Genomic DNA, 8,025 nt, shown 5'->3' on the forward strand with positions numbered 1-8,025 from the left:
CTCTCTCTCTCTCTCTCTCTCTCTCTCTCTCTCTCTCTCTCTCTCTCCCTCTCTCTCTCTCTCCCTCCCTCCCTCCTCTGTCCCCCTCTATGTCTTTCTTTTTAAATATCCAAAGCTACACTACACTACCTTCAGGGTGACACCAACACTCAACACTATTATTAAACATGGTTTTGCTAACCATTCAGTTCAGAAGCCTGGTGTTGATTGAGTAGTCACCACTCCAAGCTGTGTAAAGTCTTTGATCTTTTTTCTTACATTTTGATTTCATGATTTGGTACTGGTGGAGATTTTCTAATCTAGGATGTTTAAGTGGATTTCAAATTCTGCACAAAAGTCTCCTTTAGGCACTATTTAATTGATGGGGATCTGTGTTATTAACTTTCCTGATAGCTCCTTAAGCACAAAGATACAAATAAAAGCCACATGCCCCTCATTCACAAGCTGCACAAAAAGCATACAACAAATTGCAAATATATTCATCATGCATTTAATATTATAAGATACAAAGTCTCCCCTTTTAATGGCATGCATTTTACACCTCTTTCCATGTTGTCTTCTGAAGGAATAATAAAAGAACAATGCTGGTCATTTTAACACCTTGAAAATGACATTATAAAACCAAGAAATTATTTGACAATTCATTTAAAAGGAGAGGAATTCATTAGAAAGGAATTAAGAAATATGCATTTCTTTATAACTTGATATAGTGGAAGGAAGATTGGCTAAATTAAGCATAACAGTTTTTCTAAAGCTCTTATAGTTCATGAGTTTAGGCAGAGAATGTAAGTATTGATAAACACTGAAATTTATGTCTAATTAAATCTCTCAATATTTATCTGTTGGATCTGGAAAAATATTGTATAATATCGTGGCAGAATATTATGAGTATTGTATAAGAAGTAGCTATGTGACAAGTCACAACCTCCCAGGGTTCTAGGTAATTCTCCAAAAATCTACATTGCTGAGAATGTGTATGCCTGAATTGGAAGAAGTATTCTCATCCAAAAATTCTCTAGCTATACCAATGAAATCACAAGTCCATTTCCTCTCAACATCCCTATCTCTATCTTATATACATTTTTATGGCCTTTATTGTTGGACAAAATTCCATTCTCCTATTTCTCTGAGCATCTATAAAAAAAAGGCCTACATGAAGTTCAAGACGTGAAAAAGTTAGTGATTTCATTCTGCTAGCAGTAAATTAGAATTTCACAATACAGATCTCTTGAGAGAGTGGCAATGAAATGTTAGTAAGGTAAAGTTAGCTCTAGGATAAAGCTGAGCAGATAATTTATATTGAAGCAAAATCTTCAGCCTGTATTTTATGAGTATCTATAGATAATAAACTTGCATATGTATATCTCATATTTCTGGAAGAAAAAAATTGAGGATACATTTTAGTAGGTCAGATCTTTCATCCAAAATTATTCATAATAAAACTAGGAATCAACTGTGATTGATGATCATATAATGAAATGCCTTGTCTGACAGCATGGTAATATAAACCTGGGCCTCTGAAAGCGTAGCTTATTATGAGGAATATGAGTTTGGTAAGTTGCTCTTCTGTCTCAGACTATACTGAAGTTATCAGCTATCAATAATATATCACTTAGACAACAAGTAGATTTTCCCCATGTGCAAATTTTTCAACAATAGTAAATCAGGTGCATTTGAAATAACCATTAGGTGACAATGATATCAATTAGTACAAATGGGACAGTACAGGAAAACGGAAAGAATATGAGGCAAAATGTCACACCAACTGGATTTTAGTTCTGGCTTTCTGTTACTGACCAAGTCACTTTATTTTTCTTTTGCTTAGTTTCAGCATATTTAAATCAAGTATAAAACTTGCCCTCCCTAGCTTACTGTGTTTTATTAATGAAATGTTATTATTGTGAAGTTATCTACATAGCATAGCATATCCCCAAATTGAAATGTGACAGTCAAATATCATCATGTGTGAAAGCAATAGAAAAATGTAAATTATATATTCAGTGTGTCCCAAAAGTCTCAGTTCAGTTTTAAGCTCCAGTAGCCTAAGACTGCACTGAGACTTTTCAGACATGCTGCATATGTGCAATGTATAAGCACTATTTTTTGGTGCCTTATTACCACCAGAGGCAATGCAATATATAAGATAGAGAGGCGATCTTAAAACCAGGAAGATCTGAGTTCAAGTTCTACCTCTAGCACTGGCTGGGTGACCCTTGGCAAGCCACTTACCCTCTACCTTAGCATTCCAGGCAATTCTCTGAGATTATAAATTGAAGAGAAGAATTTAACTTACAATGATAGAAGGGATTTCCTCATCTCCATCCAAGTAAAATAAAGGTCTAGTGCTATCCTTCTTACCACCATTATGACTAATCTAGCTTCCTTTGTCCAAAACTAATTTCAGGGTTATAAACAATTACGCTATGATGAGGATGATGCAGCTGATAGTTCTCTTAAGATGCTACTTAAATGTAGCGGGAAGCTAGGAGGTGGGCTCTTGTACTCTTTGGCTTCTCTCCATCCTGTCAAGAGTTATGGCCTTCTTTGGTCTATAAGCTTTGCAGATATGCACAGATATGAGGCTGGGGGTATTAGGCACCATACATATTTGGCTGAAAGAGAATGTTTGAGGTATCATAATTTTAACCAATTTATCTTAATGATAGAGATGACTGCACCTGTGAATACAGGGAACTCCAAGGTGGGCAAAATGTAACAAAGTAGGTTTACACCTTCCCTGCAACTTATATTCTAGAAGAGTTGCTAAAATTAAATGATTTGCCCAATGTCACATGGGTATTGTACAGCAAGACTTGAACCCATGATTTTCTTGACTTCTAGTCTGGCTCTCTATCCACTATGCCTCACTGCTTCTCCTTATTTTAAGGACTCATATAAAAAAAAAAACAACAACGAATGCAGCAAATGAATTTAGCTTTATCCTGTCTATCTAGATCTGTCTGAATTAAGTAAAATAAAACTTTTCTTAAAATAGCCTTTTTAGGGTGGGGGCAGTCCAAGTGCCAAAATTCTTTATCCAGACTGCCAAGGAAAATTCCACTGAGTTAACACACACACACACACACACACACACACACACACACACACACACACAGGCGCACACACGGCGGGGGGAGGGGGGAGAGAGAGAAAAAGAGGGAGGGAGGGAAAGAAGAAGGGGGAGAGGAAGAAAAAGAGAAAGAGTGAGAGGGGGAGAGAGAGAGAGAAATCCTTCTGCAAGCTTCTTTGAAAAGGGGAAAAATCTATTTAAAAGTGATTAAAATTTAAAAGTTAGTCTACTTCTAAGTTATTTCATTATGCTTCAAACTCAAGATATATTTTGTCTTGTTAAAAATGTCACAATGTTCTCAGCTTGGGTAGGAATACAAAGCATTGCTCATCCCTTCACTGGCTCACCATTCTTTGGGTAAGTTAAAATACATGATGGTCATATTGGCAAGCTGATGTGTAGAGGAGGCATGAGGAACTGAGCCCCTACAAACACCCAAGCTATTCATGTGTTCACTGACCAATACAATTCTTACTATTGTAGCTGACCTCATAAAAATGAACTTAGGAAATAGTTTAATCAGGGAAGAAAATTTAATAGTGAAATAATTCAATTAAATGCATTTATTCTTATTATTTAAAAAATATCTTCCTTTATAGCATGAAAGGAGCAGAGGGAGGAAAACAGATGGTATACATCACTAGCCAGCTCTTCCAGCTTGACTACACTTATGACAGAATGACTTCAGATCAGATGCTTTTATTTTGCTCCTTATATCTCCCATTTTGTTGCTGGAGTCTAAAGTCCTTTCTGCATTTCCAGTTTAGCACAGGATTTAAAATTCCTTCCTATCTAGCAAAATGAGAGGCTCCTAACAATGGGATAATAGTTACTTCTGAAAAGCCCTAAATGTATGATTTTCTTAATAGCATGAGATTCAAATCAATTCTCTTTTTAATTCAATAGGATTCAATTCAACAAATATTTATTAAGCACTTATTAGATGATTAATACCATAGAGAATAGACTAAGAAGAAACCTACAAACTTTTACACTAAGATTGATTTCATGTTTCCATACTCACTAATTAAAGCATGATGACATAAGTAAGAAAACATCTAGCTGCCCTTGGTGAATTCAATTCACATGAAACAAATGAGTAGAGTCCTGAAAGAACTGGCCCATGTGACTATTGAATCACACCAAATACTATCTGAAAGATCACATAAAGCCAGGAGATATACCACAAGATTGGAGAAAGGCAAATAACTTGATTTAAAAAAAACAAGAACAGAGTTTGTAAACTATAGGTTAGTGAGCTTGACTTATTTCCCTAGGAAAATTCTAGAACAGCTCATAAAAGAGATTGTTAGGGAACATTAAGACTGGGCAGAAGTGGTTACAAAGAACCAGAAGGGCGTCATCAAAAAGAGGTCATGCCAGACTAACCTTATTTCCATTTTTGACAGGATTACTGAACTAGTAGATGAGTAGAATTTTGTAGATATAGTTCAGCTGGATTTTAGCAAAGCTTTTAATAAAATTATCTCATAATATTCTTATGGAACAGATGGGGAGATATGGATTAGAAAATAATACAATCAGATGGATTCAGAAGTAGGTGGATGTTCAGACTTAAAGACTAGTTGTTATTGGCTCAATGTTAATGTAGCAAGAAATATCTTAATGGCATACTCTGGGTATTTCTGTTTATCTCTGTGCTGCTTAACATTTTTATTAATAACTATGATAAAGACATGGATTATACACTCATAAAACTTGCAAAAAACACAAAGTTCCTAATATAGGAAGGTTGGCCAACACTGGTTGACTAAGTTGATATTTTAACAAGTTAGAGCAGTGGTGTCAAACTCAAATAGAAACAGATCCCTGTAGTCACATATTTATGGAGAACCCCATATGTTATCTATGCTGTATTTTTATTTTTTTGTTAAACATTTCCTAATTACATTTTAATCTGATTCAGGCCCTAGAGGCTGGAGTTCTGTGGTCCACATTCTACCACAGGGCCATGACTTTGACATATTTAAAGTAAAGATTTGGGCTGAAATTAGTATGATGAAATTCAACAGATAATAGATTTAAAGTCTTGCACTTAAAGAGACCAAAAAAGTCAACTTCGTAATTATAAGATGTTAGAGTCATCTATAGAAAACCGTTGTTCTGAAAAAGATCTGGGAGTTTTAGTAGGATGCAAACTTAATACAAGATTATAGTGTGATGAAGTGGCCAAAAAATTCTAAAGCAATCTTGGGCCTGTTGGGGTATTATTTCCAGGAATAAGAAGGTAACCATGCCACATCTACTACCTTTGTCAGATATTATGTGTTAATTTGTGGGTGCCACAATTTAAGAAGGTCATTGATAATCTGATGAATTTTCAGAGGGTAACCAGCATGGTGAGAAGGGTTTTAAGTCCATGTCATAAGAGGTTTGGTTGAAGGTTGGCCTGAAGAAGAGAAGACTCAGGGGGGACATAATAGATATCCTCAGTATTTAAAGGGTTGTAGTGGGTAGGAAGGACTATACTAGTATGATTTTATCCCAAGGGAGAGATTGTCAAAAGAATAAGCTTTAGGCATGCCCAGAGTTAGACTAAATGAAAGTCATTGGATCAAAGTAAAAAGGAGTGCTTACATAGTATAGAGTAAGCTAAAAGAATAAAAATTGATGAAAAAAATGTTTCTGTACTGACTGACCTGGCATCCTACTTCAATATTTACTCCTTTAATTCTACTTAATTCACCTCAGTTCTCACAATTTAACCTACCCTTTTGTGTATAAGAATCAGAAATCATATATACATAGTGGTTGTCTTGGTGATAGACTACCTTGGCTGGTCCCAGTAAAGCCTCATATCCAGTTCACAGCATGTCTAAGTTCTAGGTGTATTCACCTATGCCTATTGGTACTATTATCAACTTAATACTGGGGAACCCTTACTTTCAAAATTTCTCCTGAGAACTCAGTTATCCTTTCTCTTATGACTGAGTTATCATTAATTGCAAGGTGCTAGACTTCTAGAATTTGATGCCACCACTTGCTTGACTGGAATGAACTCTGCCTACTTCTATTGACAGATAACCCAGATCTCATTCTCCATTCACCTGCTTCCCACCAATGAACCTCCTTGAAGCAACTACTTAACTGACCAGATTCCCATCAAGTACTTACTGTTATATAGCCTTTATACCCCTATTATGTACATAGACTTGCTCTAAGCACCCACGTCTTTTGGAGTTGTCTGCTCTACAGGCAAGTGGGTCTCCCTTGTCTTCAATTACCAGTCACCTGCCATTTACTCTATTCATGAACAGGTCCTCAGGACAGACCAGGTTCCAGTGCTGACATTTGGACAGAGAAGATATTAAGAGAAGAAAAATACAGAGATGCTATTTTTTCTTTAATGTGTTGAGATTTTAGTGGAAAATATTTAAATAATACTAATTATTCATTTTCCTTTTACTAGATTTAACTCTGAAGTATATGTCATTTAGATGAAAAAGATAGGAACAAATATTCCCCTACCTAAATTATTCTGGAAATATTTTTAGTGACCTAAAAATAATGTTGATTTTTCTCTTTAAAAAATTTATATATATATATATAGTATGCATATATGTGCATGTATATACACATACATATTATATATATACACATATGCATTTATATATTAGAGATTAAAACATATTTAAATAAAACTGTATGATACAATTGAGAAAAAAATATATATACCATTCCCTCTTGTCCTCACTAAGATCATAGTCTTTGGACAATATATTTATTTTCAAATAGTCACAGAAACAGGTTATTTTGAAGTTGTTTTTATGGTAGCAAGGACTTAAATAATTTTCTCTAAGTAAAAATTTCAATTTGGTTGCTTATATACATACACACATAATTCATGTTCAACATATCTTCTAGTACAAAAAGATACGCCTAACATTTAACATAGCCCTCAGACGTTTTTAATTTTTTTCTTTTTTAAAAAATAAAATATTCTTTTTTTTTATCATAGGATAAGTAGGAGAAGGAGTCTTACTTCTTTTGCCACTGTCTAGGCTGAAATAAACATTATATTGAATACCTAGAACTCTCTTTTCTTTTTCTTTCCACACAGTTAACTGGTTAAATTCTAATATGACTGATCTCTCTAAGAATTCCCATCTTCTAGTCCCCCTCATAGCATGTGGAGCAAAATATAGTTTGGAGCATCTGGGAAATTGGGTGCTAAAACTTAAAGAACACTGATAGCACTTAAACTTCCTCAAAGCAGCAGAACTTAGAACCTAGGTAGCAAGAATAATTATAAATGATGAGCTCAATGTTCTTAGAAAAACATGGAAAAATTTGCATAATAATGAAGAATGAAATGAGCAGAAGCAGGAGAACACTATATACAGTAACAGTGCTATTGTTTTAAGAACAACTTTGAGCAAATAAGTCATCTTGACTGTTATAAATACCCAAATTAACTATAAAGGACATATGAAGGAAGACACTATCTGCATCCAAAGAAAGAAGTAAGAAACAGAAGCATGTATACAATAATTTCACACACACACACACACACACACACACACACATATAGTGTCTAATGGTAGCCATCTCTAGGGGTGGAGGGAAGTAAAAAAAAGAAAAAAAATTACAAGTTAACTATCATTTAAAAGAAATAGCAAGTTGTACGTAATAGATTGCAGTTTCATGTGAAAATTATCTTTTTTATTATGTTATGGAAATGCTTTTTTAATTTCATAAATTAAAAAAAATAAAATTAGGAAACTACTAAGTGATACCCTTCCTTTCCCAATGGCTGCAGTATTCCAGTGTCCCTCTTCACCTCAACTAAATTTGTCTTAAAAAGTTGTTTTGAGAGTGTGTTCTGTACTGCTCCCCCAAGGGATGTTTCCTGAAACCTGCCCCTGGTACCAAAATTGCTAGTTACACTTCTCACAGAACTTGTGTTTGTGGGGACATTCTTATTAACCAACCAT

Source organism: Petaurus breviceps, unplaced genomic scaffold, assembly GCF_028583685.1.
Source record: "Petaurus breviceps papuanus isolate PSGF00001 unplaced genomic scaffold, PetGlider_PUasm1.0 80, whole genome shotgun sequence".
Lineage (NCBI taxonomy): Eukaryota > Metazoa > Chordata > Mammalia > Diprotodontia > Petauridae > Petaurus > Petaurus breviceps.